This window comes from Entelurus aequoreus, linkage group LG04, assembly GCF_033978785.1.
Source record: "Entelurus aequoreus isolate RoL-2023_Sb linkage group LG04, RoL_Eaeq_v1.1, whole genome shotgun sequence".
NCBI lineage: Eukaryota > Metazoa > Chordata > Actinopteri > Syngnathiformes > Syngnathidae > Entelurus > Entelurus aequoreus.
The window spans coordinates 9432034-9446790 of NC_084734.1; the positions used below are offsets into that span (position 1 = coordinate 9432034).

The 14757-nt window shown below is 36.4% G+C and overlaps 1 protein-coding gene and 1 long non-coding RNA gene across 2 annotated transcripts in view; one reads left to right on the forward strand and one right to left on the reverse strand.

Annotated features, from left to right (window-relative positions):
* LOC133648249 (uncharacterized) overlaps positions 1-4575 on the reverse strand; it is a 69964-nt gene extending 65389 nt beyond the window's left edge. The window contains exon 1 of the long non-coding RNA XR_009825831.1: positions 4424-4575. This is a non-coding gene — a long non-coding RNA (uncharacterized LOC133648249). The remainder of the gene's footprint in view (positions 1-4423) is intronic.
* The window catches only part of slc43a1a (solute carrier family 43 member 1a), a 131571-nt gene that overhangs the window by 80075 nt on the left and 36739 nt on the right, over positions 1-14757 (forward strand). The window lies entirely within an intron of this gene.

Consider the following 14757-nt stretch of genomic DNA (forward strand, 5'->3'; position numbering starts at 1 on the left):
GTAAGAGCTAACACAACTTGTCTACTTCTCAATTGTCTCATGAACTGAACTGACTCGCCAACCCGGAAGCGGCCAGACTAATGACGCGTAGTATTTTCATATCGCCACAAGGTGTCAGTAAGAGTCTACAATCAAATGGGCATAACATTGCCCATTTGGGATTCGTTCCCAGGGATTCGAATAAAGAACCAACTCTTTTTCTTTACCATAGTGGTCTCGATAACGGGTACCGGTTCTCAAAAAGGGATTCGAGTCCGAGGACTCGGTTCTTTTCTTATCGAACAACCGGGAAAACCGGTTTCGAGCATCATCCCTAGTCTGGTGTGCCGTGGGAGATGATCTAATTTCACCTATTTGGGTTAAAAATTGTCAGGTTCAAACACTGATGACATCTATTAAACAAGACAAGAGGCAAAGAATCAAACAGGCAGAATTCAATTTAGACTCAATATTAAGGAGAAAACGTGTCGACCTGTAACCTCTTACAGTGTCACCCACTCTCTGCCAAAAGATTGTACTCCTCCTTCTTTATTTGACTTTCTCCCACCACCTGACCACAGCTGCTTCCAGAGGGAAGTGGGTCGTAAACAGCGTTGCCTTCGGTTACCGAACAGTTCAAAAGAAGAGGTCGTAAAGGGGCGGTATGGCGTAGTGGGTAGAGCGACCGTGCCAGAAACCTGAGGGTTGCAGGTTCGCTCCCCGCCTCTTGACATCCAAATCGCTGGGCAGGACACTTCACCCTTGCCCCCGGTGCCGCTCACACTGGTGAATGAATGATGAATGAATGATAGGTGGTGGTCGGAGGGTCCGTAGGCGCAAACTGGCAGCCTCGCTTCCGTCAGTCTACCCCAGGGCAGCTGTGGCTACAAATGTAGCTTACCACCACCAGGTGTGAATGAATGATGGGTTCCCACTTCTCTGTGAGCACTTTGAGTATCTAATGATAGAAAATCTAATCCATTATTATTAAAAGAGTTCCATAAAATAGTTCAAAAAGGGTTCGTAAAATACTTCAAAAAGAGTTTGTCTGGAAATTGGGCAGATCCGGCCATCTGTCCGCTTTGAAGTCACAGTGGAGTTTTACGAGCCTTCCTCCTGGTAGGCCCCAAAGACAGCTCCCGTCCCCCTGCCAGGAACTCAATATAATACAAAGCTTTTGTGATCATTTAGAAACAATTATTCTAACAAAAATATTTTTGCAAACCAGTAATTCTAGTCTGCAAATGATGTGTTGTTGTTGTTGAGTGTCGGTGCTGTCTAGAGCTCGGCAGAGTAACCGTGTAATACTCTTCCATATCAGTAAGTGGCAGCAGCTAGCTAATTGCTTTGTAAATGTCGGAAACAGCGGGAGGCAGAGTGCAGGTAAAAAGGTGTCCAATGCTTAAACCAAAAATAAACAAAAGGTGAGAGCCCCTAAGAAAAGGCATTGAAGCTTAGGGAAGGCTATGCAGAACGAAAATAAAACTGAACTGGCTACTAAGTAAACAAAAACAGAATGCTGGACGACAGCAAAGACTTACTGTGGAGCAAAGATGGCGTCCACAAAGTACATCCGAACATGACATAACAATCAACAATGTCCCCACAAAGGAGGATAAAAACAACTGAAATATTCTTGATGGCTAAAACAAAGTAAATGTGGGAAATATCACTCAAAGGAGGACATGAAACTGCTACGGGAAAATACCAAAAAAAGAGAAAAAGCCACCAAAATAGGAGCGCAAGACAAGAAGTAAAACACTACGCACAGGAAAACAGCAGAAAACTCCAAATAAGTCAGGGTGTGATGTGACAGGTGGTGACAGTACACCTACTTTGAGACAAGAGCTATAGTGATGCATGCTTGGTTATGCTTTAAAGTCATATCCAACAATTGCCACAACGACTTTTTACTGTCAACTGAGTTTAGTTGTTTAATGATTTCTGCTGGTGGTGTGCCTGCGCATTTTTTCAATGCAAAAAATGTGCCTTGACTCAAAAAAGGTTGAAAAACACTGGGATATGCAGAACGAAACTAAAACTGAACTGGCTACAAAGTAAACAAGAAACCGAATGCTGGACGACAGCAAAGACTTACTGTGGAGCAAAGACAAAGTACATCCGAACATGACATGACACTCAATAATGTCCCCACAAAGAAGGATTAAAAACAACTTAAATATTCTTGATTGCTACGACAAAGTAGATGTGGGAAATATCGCTTAAAGGAGGACATGAAACTGCTACAGGAAAATACCAAAAAAAGAGAAAAAAAGCCACCAAAATAGGAGTGCAAGACAAGAAGTAAAACACTACACACAGGAAAACAGCAAAAAGTCAGGATGTGATGTGACAGGTGGTGACAGTACACCTACTTTGAGACAAGAGCTATAGTGATGCATGCTTGGTTATGCTTTAAAGTCATATCCAACAATTGCCACAACGACTTTTTACTGTCAACTGAGTTTAGTTGTTTAATGATTTCTGCTGGTGGTGTGCCTCCGCATTTTTTTCAACGGAAAAAATATGCCTTGGCTCAAAAAAGGTTGAAAAGCACTGGGATAAAAACATGAGAAACGTCCATCTTGTTCTCCATTGTCGAGCACCACAATGGTTGCTTTTTTTACTTCTGGCTTTTCATGACGTCATGAGGAGGAAAACATTCTTCCTCGCAGGCAATTTGCCCGCCGCTTCGCGGAATAGGCTCCATATCTTAAAATAGTAACTGGAGCTTGCAGCTGTAAGTTCCATCATTTGGGGTCATTTTGGTAACCTTCTTTATATTTATATAGCGCTTTTCTCTAGTGACTCAAAGCACTTTTACATAGTGAAACCCAAAATCTAAGTGACATTTAAAGCAGTGTGGGTGGCACCGGGAGCAGGTGGGTGAAGTGTCTTGCCCAAGGACACGACGGCAGTGACTAGGATGGCGGAAGCGGGGATCGAACCTGGAACCCTCAAGTTGCTGGCACGGCCACTCTACCGACCGAGCTATACCACTTTATAATAAGAACACACTACAAAGCCATTACTAATTACTTAATTCATAACTTATGAAGCATATTTCCGACATGAATACTCATTAATATGCAGTTTAAAATAGAATAGAATAGAATATAAAGTACTTTATTGATCCCTGGGGGAAATTCAGCACCACCGTTTTCTCACAATAAACAATAAATACTTAGGTATGTTTCACATGTGAATAATATAAATACAGTCTATTATACAGCATTATTCATATGTGAATAATATAAATACAGTCTAATATACAGCATTATTCACATGTGAATAATATAAATACAGTCTATTATACAGCATTATTCACATGTGAATAATATAAATACAGTCTATTTATTATACTGCATTATTCACATGTGAATAATATAAATACAGTCTATTTATTATACAGCATTATTCACATGTGAATAATATAAATACAGTCTATTATACAGCATTATTCACATGTGAATAATATAAATACAGTCTATTATACAGCATTATTCACATGTGAATAATATAAATACAGTCTATTATACAGCATTATTCACATGTGAATAATATAAATACAGTCTATTTATTATACTGCATTATTCACATGTGAATAATATAAATACAGTCTATTATACAGCATTATTCACATGTGAATAATATAAATACAGTCTATTATACAGCATTATTCACATGTGAATAATATAAATACAGTCTATTATACTGTATAATAGACAGTATTTATATTATTCACATGTGAATAACATAAATACAGTCTATTATACAGCATTATTTACATGTGAATAACATAAATACAGTCTATTATGCAGCATTATTCACATGTGAATAATATAATTTATATTATTCACGTGTGAATAATGCTGTATAATAGACTGTATTTATATTATTCACATGTGAATAACATAAATACAGTCTATTATACAGCATTATTTACATGTGAATAACATAAATACAGTCTATTATGCAGCATTATTCACATGTGAATAACATAAATACAGTCTATTATACAGCATTATTCACATGTGAATAACATAAATACAGTCTATTATACGGCATTATTCACATGTGAATAATAAAATTTATATTATTCACGTGTGAATAATGCTGTATAATAGACTGTATTTATATTATATAAATACAGTCTATTATACAGCATTATTCACATGTGAATAATATGAATACAGTCTATTATTATACAGCATTATTCACATGTGAATATTATAAATACAGTCTATTATACAGAATTATTCACATGTGAATAATATAAATACAGTCTATTATACTGTGTAATATACAATATATTATTCACATGTGAATAACTTGTATTCTGTATTGTATTCTCTTTTTATTGACCATTTACACAACGTGACAACTTCACCGCTTTTGGCTTTCGTAAATATTAGACATTTTTATACATTTTTCAAATCTGTACCTGTACATGAACGCATCACGTCTTCAGTTCAGTTCCAAGTTGAAGATGCACGAATACGTCGTCTTTGCAGTGTGAGCTAATAACACACAAACATACTTCAGTAAAACATTTCAATCTCCCATGGATGAACACTATAACTATACTCAGCGTGTACAGCGTGACCTTTCTTGTGTTGTTGTTGTTGTTGTTGTTGTTGGAGCTCCACGTCACATCCTGATTGGAGACATCGCGCTTAAATAGCAACTCATGTTTCCCCAAACAAGACCTTCCAGTTCTCATAAGGAGTTACATTCCTCCCTAATGCAATAACCCTTGCAACCATTATTACATTATTATGCTCAACTGCTCACAAATGGCTGTCCACAGTTTTGTGTACTTTCAAGGGAATTAGACACTTCCATATTGCCTGTTCAACATTAAAAAAAATATATATACACAAAAACTGTAGAAAAAGTTAGTTGCTTGCTAGTTTGCTAGTGGCTATCTGCTAAACCAAAACGTCTCAAAGCTACCGACACGCTATCCGCTCAGCCTGCGGCTAGCGTTAGCGGCTAGCGTTAGCAACTAGCGTTAGCAACTAGCGTTAGCGGCACTATGTTTACTGTAACCAACCGGACCAAACTCACACGCATTACAAACATAGCAGCTAAAATCATCGGCCTACCCACACCCAACATTTCAGATTTAAACCACAGGCCCATCATTCGACTGGCAAACACGGTAGTCCAGGACATCACTCACCCACTACACCAATACATCATTCCACTACCACCAGGGCGCAGGTACAGAACCATCAAATTCCGGAGGGCCCGCCTCAGGAAAAGCCTGATCCCTGCAGCTATAGCCGCCCTTAACAGCAGACCTGTCTGACAAGCCTGCAAATGTGTGTTGGTCATGTATGATGTCTTTTTGTTATTTTTGTTTCGTGATGTGTAATGTCTATTGCTCAAATGTACGGCAGTGAAAATGAATTTCCCCAACGGGGACCAATAAAATCTAAAATCTAGCGTTAGCGGGTAGCTTTAGCCTTGAATTGATTAACGTGGACCCCGACTTAAACAAGTTGAAAGACTTATTGGGGTGTTACCATTTAGTGGTCAATTGTACGGAATATGTACTGCACTGTGCAATCTGCTAATAAAAGTTTCAATCAATCAATCAATCAAAGCAGCTAGCGTTAGCGGCTAACATGAACTGTGTCACTGACAAAACCAAAAATGTCTCAAAGCTACCAACATGCTATGCGCTCAACCTGCGGCTAGCGTTAGCAGCTAACTTTAGTGGGTGCACTGAAATAGTCCGTCTCACAGCTTGCCAGTCGACTTGCAGCTAGCGTCAACGGCTAATGTTAGCAGCAAAAATACTCTGTTTTTACAGCTCGCCACATGCTAGCCAGTCAACCTGCAGCTAGCACTAGCCGCTAACAGGAGCTGTGTCACTAAAAAAACAGAGCGACTGATGATATAGTCGGTCAACCTGCGGATAGTGTTAGCAGCTAACATTAGCGGTGACATTGAAATAGTCCGTCTCAGTTTCTCATAAAGTAGCCAGTCAAACTCGAGCTGATGTAAGCAGCAAACAGCTGGCATTAAAATACTCTTACATGTAAACCTGTCAACCTGCTGCTAGCGTTAGCAGCTAACATAGTGGCACTAAAATAGTTGAACACTGATACAGTTAAATAAAAGAGGAGTTAACATCTCAGTAAACAAACTAAATACTTTATAAACAACAACAACGTTCACGACACATCACCTGTGTCGTTTCCTCACCTCATTAACTCTCAGTCACAGCAGCTGATGGATGCTGTATTGAGAAAGTAAAAGCAACATCAAATAGTTTTCTCCTTCGCTGTATACTTTTAGTGTGGGGACAAGTGTCTCCAATATTGTCCACACCTGTCTCCATCAAAACACAGCTGTGCGCTCTTAAACACACGACGGGAAGCGAGGGGAAATGGCGTTAAACTAATCGCTAATCTCCGAGGGGAAATCTCCCGAGCAAAGTCCGTGTAGTTAGTCCGCCATGATAGTCAGGCCAAACACTGCTAGTGCGCATGCGCCTGACTTCGTGTTGCCTAAAATGCATTAATAAATGACGGGGTTCCGGTAACAAAAAAAATTAGACGGTATTACTAACCGTCGGGAATTTTATCGCAAATTGCGTCTCGCAGCTTCTCACAAATTATCCGGTCAACCTGCGGCTAGTGCAGGTAGCTAATGTTAGCAGCGGCACTGACTGTGTTAGTTAGTGAAGTGCTAGTCAGTCAGCCTAAGCAGCTAAAGTTAGCAGTAGCTCTAAATTATTCTCATAACTTCCAACATGCTAGTAGGTCGCCAGCGTTAGCAGGTAACATTAGATGTAGCTCTAAATAAATCGATTTAAAAAAAATATTAATTGATTCAGAATTGGAATTAATAAGAATCGCGATTCATTCGAAATACTTTTTCTTTTTTTTTGTCACCCCTGGTATACACGCAGCTAGTAATGCAAGAAGGTCTGAAATACGTTTGTTAAAAAATGTATGGTTAAAAAAAACATTTATTTTTTGTTTTAAATCGATTTAAAAAAAAAAAAAGTAATTGATTCAGAATTGGAATTAATAAGAATCGCGATTCATTCAATTTTTTTTTGTTTGACACCCCTAGTATACACGCAGCTAGTAAGCGCAATAAGGTCTAAAAAAAAAAAGCCTGTTAAAAAATGTACCCTTAAAAAAAACATTTATTTTTTGTTTTAAATGGATTTAAAAATATATATATTGATTCAGAATTGGAATTAATCAATTCAGATGTGAATTGATTTTTTTTTTCCCAGCACCGCTAATATTTAGTGAGTAATCACTATTTATTTATCTTTATCAATGAAAAGCATGGTTTTTTTGGCTCACTTTTTGCAAATGCGTCACGGTCAAATCATGCAAATATCATAACAATATCAATACGTCGCTGTTTCTCTAAGGCCTGTTAGTTCTGTTTACACCTGGCAAAAAAGATGTGCGTTAAAACTTTGGCGAACTGATCCAGAATGCAAATATAATCTAGAACCTACGTGTCAAAGTCAAGGCCCGCGGGCCACATCCGGCCCGCAAATGAATGATATATGGCCCCCAGGAGGATATCTGATTTTATTAGAACACAGCCGCCTCTATTTTTGTTGGCGCTAGGAATTTTCTAAATGGGGTCCCAGGGACCCCGTCAAGTCATAAAAATGGGGTCCCACAGTCAATTTTTGGGGTCCCACTTTTTTGTGAGCGTTTTGAAAACAAATGATAAATGTATGCATTATCCTGTTATATCTCACATTCTATATTTTGGAAAAAGGGTGTCATAAACGTTATTTCATTCATTAAAAAGAATAATACAAAATAATTTTTATGCATATGTAAATGTATTCAGTTATAAATATTTATTCACTTTCTTCATGAATCTACGGAGCCCCTAGAGCAGGGGTGTCCAAACTTTTTCCACTGAGGGCCGCACATGGAAAAATTTAAGCATGCGGGGGCCATTTTGATATTTTTCATTTTCAAACCTTAACAAAATATATGGATTTTTTTTTTTTAACCTTTAGGGCTCCCGGGGACCATAAAGGGTCTCAGTCATTAAAATGTAAAAAATAAGTCAAATTATTATTATTTTTTATTTAACGCTTACAGTAAATCTCTATATCAACTTCAGGTTGATATAAAGTTTAACAAAAAAAAAAAAAAGTTTTATGCCTTTTCTGTCAAAGACAACTTTGTTTTTTATAGTAAAACTGAAATATGCAGTATTTAGTAATTAGAGCCCTAAAAGATCAATAATGCAGGACACCATTGATTTTAATTATTTCATATTTTTGAGTATTCACAGTGAAATGTTAAATAAAATCCTACTAAATATGTTATGGATCCAAAAGGTCCCCCACTCATAAAGTGATACATTTGTATTAGTTTTTTTTTTTACTTTTAACACTTAAATTACGAGATCAACTTCAGATATATCTGTCGATTTTACGTTTGAACTATTATTTTGTTTGTTTTATGCTCTTTTGTCAAATAAAACTTTGATGTTTTTTATGGCACCCACACAATATATGCAATATTTTTTCCACATAAAACATTTTAAAGTGACATTTTTTAAGTAATAATTCATTGTAACAGAGATTTTTTGTCTTTTTTTTTTTGAGCAATGGCAAAAAATTTTTTTTAAATAAACAAAGACAAAAGGAAGAAAAAAACAGCCTGCATGGCAGCTTTGTGTCAACATTGCAACTTTTTCTCGTTAGATTTCACCTCATTCCACTTTTTTTAAATGTTTTTTTTAATTTTTGCAATACTATCAATTTTGCAATTTTTGCAGAATGTGTGGGGGGCCGGTAAACGATTAGCTGCGGGCCGCAAATGGCCCCCGGGCCGCACTTTGGAGACCTCTGCCCTAAAGGGACATGGGGGAATTTAAAAAAAAAATAATTTATTTATTTTTTTAAATTTTTTTTAGACATGTATCTCGTGTGCACAAGAAACTTTTTATAAAGTTATTTAAAAATATATTTTTAAATAAAGATTTTTTTTTTTAGACATGTATCTCGTGCGCACGAGAAACTTTCTCGTGCGCAAGAGAAACTTTTTATAAAGTTATAAAAATAAAAATGTATAACTTTTTTTTTTAGACATGTATCTCGTGCGCACGAGAAACTTTATAAAGTTATTAAAAAAAAAGTAAAATAAATTATTATTATTATTGTTATTTTTTTTTAGACATGTACCTCGTGTGCACGAGAAACTTTTTATAAAGTTATTAAAACATTTTTTTTTAAATAGACATTTTTTTAGACATGTATCTCGTGCGCACGAGAAACTTTATAAAGTTATAAAAAAAAAGTAAAATAAATTATTATTATTATTGTTTGTTTTTTTTAGACATGTACCTCGTGTGCACGAGAAACTTTTTATAAAGTTATTAAAAAAATGTTTTTTAAATAAAGACTTTTTTTTTTAGACATGTATCTCGTGCGCACGAGAAACTTTATAAAGTTATAAAAAAAAAAGTAAAATAAATTATTATTATTGTTATTTTTTTTTAGACATGTACCTCGTGTGCACGAGAAACTTTTTATAAAGTTATTAAAACATTTTTTTTTAAATAAAGACTTTTTTTTTTAGACATGTATCTCATGCGCACGAGAAACTTTATAAAGTTATAAAAAAAATGTAAAAAAAAATATTATTATTATTGTTATTTTTTTTTAGACATGTATCTCGTGTGCACGAGAAACTTTTTATAAAGTTATTAAACTTTTTTTTTTTAATAAATACTTTTTTTTTTAGACATGTATCTCGTGCGCACGAGAAACTTTATAAAGTTATAAAAAAAAAATGTAAAAAAAATTACTTTTGTTATTTTTTTTAGACATGTATCTCGTGTGCACGAGAAACTTTTTATAAAGTTATTTAAAAAAAATTTTTTAAATAGACATTTTTTTAGACATGTACAGTATCTCATGCGCACGAGAAACTTTCTCGTGCGCAAGAGAAACTTTTTATAAAGTTATAAAAATAAAAATGTATAACTTTTTTTTTTAGACATGTATCTCGTGCGCACGAGAAACTTTATAAAGTTATAAAAAAATGTAAAAAAATTATTATTATTATTGTTATTTTTTTTAGACATGTATCTCGTGTGCACGAGAAACTTTTTATAAAGTTATTTAAAAAATTTTTTTTAAATAAAGACTTTTTTTTAGACATGTATCTCGTGCGCACGAGAAACTTTATAAAGTTATAAAAAAAAATGTTAAAAAAATTATTATTACTTTTGTTATTTTTTTTTAGACATGTATCTCGTGTGCACGAGAAACTTTTTATAAAGTTATTAAAAAAACAATTTTTAAATAAAGACATTTTTTTTTAGACATGTATCTCGTGCGCACGAGAAACTTTCTCGTGCCCAAGAGAAACTTTTTATAAAGTTATAAAAATAAAAATGTATAACTTTTTTTTTAGACATGTATTTCATGCGCACGAGAAACTTTTTATAAAGTTATAAAAAAAATGTAAAAAAAAAAAAAAAAATTATTTTATTTATTTTTTTTAGACATGTATCTCGTGCGCACGAGAAACTTTCTCGTGCACACGAGATACATGTCTAAAAAAAAAAAAAATTATTACATTTTTTTTCCCCCCATGTCCCTTTAGGGGCTCCGTATGAATCTAAATTTTACCGCGTTTTTTCTATATTTTTATTGTAATATTTTCTAGAATGTGTTTGTTCTATTTTTGGCCAAAGTAAGACAAAGAAAACAATATATTTATTTTGTACTTTTAATGCCATGATTTTAGTTTCCTCCACGCGGCCCCTGAGCTAAAATGACTTTTGACACCCCCGATTCTAGAACATTCCCTTTTTTTAGTGTCAGTTCAACAAGTTCGATTTTAGGTCACAATGACCTCGGCGTCTTGTTCCCGCTATAATTATTATAAGACACGCCCTGTCAGGTAACCACGACGCCCGTCTGACACTGCAGGAATGAAGACTGAAATTCCCTCCAGGGACGTGTTCCAGTTAAATAACTCCTTGTCACTTTTTCTCATGCGTGGCTAAAAAAAAGGAAAGAAAAAGTCACAGCGGGGAATGACGGAGGAGCCTCTGTAAAGTCACACGGGGTCAACTCCAAAGAAAGTTCAAAAGCAAAAGTGTTTGTTGTGAAAGACAAACAATCCAATAGGATTTTTTTTGGGGTGCATGGGGTCGTACAAGTGTGGCGCAGCTGTGAAGGATAGTAACTCTACACGCTCAAAAAAAGGGGAAAAGAGTCGGCAGCGTTAATCAGCTGTGGTTTAGTGTTTCCTGCTGGGAACTGTGGGAGAAAATCTGCAGCTGTCAAACCAAAAATAAGAACAATAATATAACTAACCCCATGACTGTTCTCGTATTTAGTAGGGTTTTTTTTAATTAAGTTTTAACTTATTAATGTTGGCAATTTTCCTTATTTTATTGGGCACTAAATGCAGCAATACCCCTCATGTGCCGACTAAATTACACCACGTCACCTTTTACTTTGTCTTCTTATTCTCTGGCAGACCAGGCACAAAAAAAAAGTTGCGTCAGCAGGTGGTGACAGGAGTAACTTTCACCGCAAATGTTGGCGTGGGAGAAAATCTGCAGCTGTCAAACCAAAAATAAGAACAATATAACTAACCACATTACTTTTCTTGTATTTAGGAGGTAGGGTTTGAAAAAAAGGGAATTCTGGGAATTCCGGGACATTTTTTGAATATGGAAAAATGATCGTTCGAATGTCCAGGATGAGTGGAATGTGTTGAAGGTGGAATGGTTTGAATCGGTTGAAAAATGTGGAAATGGTGGAAGTTTGAAAAATGGCCAATTCATTTTGACTGGGAAAAATGTCCCGGAGGACCTGGAATTCTGGGAAATCTGGGAATTTTTCCAGTTCGAAAAACAACTTAATTTTTTGTCGTGATTAAAAGGAATGTTTGGACGGTGGAACGGTTGAAGTGGGTTGAGAAATGTAGAAGGAGTAGTCGCCAGAAAAAAGGGTCAAAAAACAGGAATTCTTGGAATTCCTGGGATTTTTTTTACTTGTAAAAATGATTGTTTGAATGTCCAGGATTTGTGGAATATGTTGAAGGTGGAATGGTTTGAACAGGTTGAAAAATGTGGAAACGGCGGAAGTTTGAAAAATGGCCAATTAATTTTGACTTGGAAAAATTACCCGGAAAACCTGGAATTCTGGGAAATCTGGGAATTTTTGGAATTTGTTAAGGGAAAGCCTGTGATTCCCGAATAGGCTGAACAGCTTGAAGTTGGAACAGTTTGAGTCGGATGAAAAATGTGAGAGTTGTGGAACTTTGAAGAATGTCTCATTGATTTCAATTGGAATTTCCCAAAAATGTCGGGAAAAGGCGGGAATTTTTTTCAAAATGATCAAAAAAACTTGAATGTTCTGAATGAGTTGAAATAGTTAGTGTTGGAATTTTTCAAATCGGTCAAAAAAAATGTTGAAGTAGTAACATTTTTAATTGAGAAATGGTATTAAGGAATTCCTGGAATTTCTGGAAAACCGGGAATTTTTCCAGTTCGAAAAACAACTTAATTTTGTGTCCTGATTAAGAGGAATGTTTGGACGCTGGAATGGTTGAAGTGGGTTGAGAAATGTAGAAAAAGTAGTCGCCAGAAAAAAGGGTCAAAAAAGGGTTTGAAAAAACGGGAATTCTGGGAATTCCTGGAATTTTTTTTTACTTGTAAAAATGATTGTTTGAATGTCCAAGATTTGTGGAATACGTTGAAGGTGGAATGGTTTGAATAGGTTGAAAAATTTGGAAACGGTGGAAGTTTGAAAAATGGCCAATTAATTTTGACTTGGAAAAATTACCCGGAAAACCTGGAATTCTGGGAAATCTGGGAATTTTTGGAATTTGTTAAGGGAAAGCCTGTGATTCCCGAATAGGCTGAACAGCTTGAAGTTGGAACAGTTTGAATCAGATGAAAAATGTGAGAGTTGTGGAACTTTGAAGAATGTCTCATTGATTTCAATTGGAATTTCCCAAAAATGTCGGGAAAAAGCGGGAATTTTTTTCAAAATGGTCAAAAAAAACTTGATTGTTCTGAATGAGTTGAAATGGTTAGTGTTGGAATTTTTCAAATCGGTCAAAAAAAATGTTGAAGTAGTAACATTTTTAATTGAGAAATGGTATTAAGGAATTCCTGGAAAACCGGGAATTTTTCCGGTTCGAAAAACAACTTAATTTTTTGTCCTGATTAAGAGGAATGTTTGGACGCTGGAACGGTTGAAGTGGGTTGAGAAATGTAGAAAAAGTAGTCGCCAGAAAAAAGGGTCAAAAAAGGGTTTGAAAAAACGGGAATTCTGGGAATTCCTGGACATTTTTTGAATATGGAAAAATTATCGGTCAAATGTCCAGGATGAGTGGAATGTGTTGAAGGTGGAATGGTTTGAATCGGTTGAAAAATGTAGTTATGGTGGAAGTTTGAAAAATGGCCAATTCATTTTGACTGGGAAAAATGACCCGGAGGACCTGGAATTCTGGGAAATCTGGAAATTTTTCCAGTTCGAAAAACAACTTAATTTTTTGTCCTGATTAAAAGGAATGTTTGGACGGTGGAACGATTGAAGTGGGTTGAGAAATGTAGAAGGAGTAGTCGCCAGAAAAAAGGGTAAAAAAAAGGGTTTGAAAAAAATGGGAATTCCTGGAATTTTTTTTAACTTAGAAAAAATATTGTTTGAATGTCCAGGATATGTGGAACATGTTGAAGGTGGAATGGTTTGAATAGGTTGAAACATTTGGAAATGGTGAAAGTTTGAAAAATGGCCAATTAATTTTGAATGGGAAAAATGTCCTGGAGAACCTGGAATTCTGGGAAATCTGGGAATTTTTGGAATTTGTCAAGGGAAAGCCCGCGATTCCTGAATAGGCTGAACAGCTTGAAGTTTTGAACAGTTTGAATCGGGTGAAAAATGTGGAAGGTAGAGCGCGCCAAAATCTGGAGAAGAAGAAGAAGAATAAATAGATGAATTTTGGTGTAGAAAACAAATTGTGTGAATGTTTTGGAGCATTCACACATTAATGAAATCCAGAGTCAAATTCATAAATGATTCACGGTTACTGATGGCAGCCATAACTTTGACGTGGCCCTCAATGAAAACCACTTTGACGTCCCTGCTCTAAAGAGTTCCCTGGGCCGGTTCCACAGAGTTCTTCCTCTCCCCCTTACTCATTTACACTCCTCATCTATTACTAATAGCCTTTTTTTCTAGGTGCATTCCACTTCCCCTGCAGAACCCAGCGTTGCATAATTAAGGCCCGCATTTGGCGTGCGGTCTGAAGGATTAGTGGCGATTAAAGTCAGTGCCAAGGTGGGACAAGAGGCAGGTGAGTGGGCCCAGCAGGACGTGAAGCAGGACATGAGTGGGGGTGACAGGGGAGCACCGGCCTCCGTACACTGCTTCACCCCAGGAACATGGTGTCTTTGCAGACATGAACATGGTGTCCCCGCAGACGTGAACATGGTGTCCCCGCAGACATGAACATGGTGTCCCCGCAGACTTGAACATGGTGTCCCCGCAGACTTGAACATGGTGTCCCCGCAGACTTGAACATGGTGTCCCCGCAGACTTGAACATGGTGTCCCCGCAGACTTGAACATGGTGTCCCCGCAGACTTGAACATGGTGTCCCCGCAGACATGAACATGGTGTCTCTGCAGACATGAACATGGTGTCCCCGCAGACTTGAACATGGTGTCCCCGCAGACTTGAACATGGTGTCTCTGCAGACATGAACATGGTGTCCCTGCAGACATGAACATGGTGTCC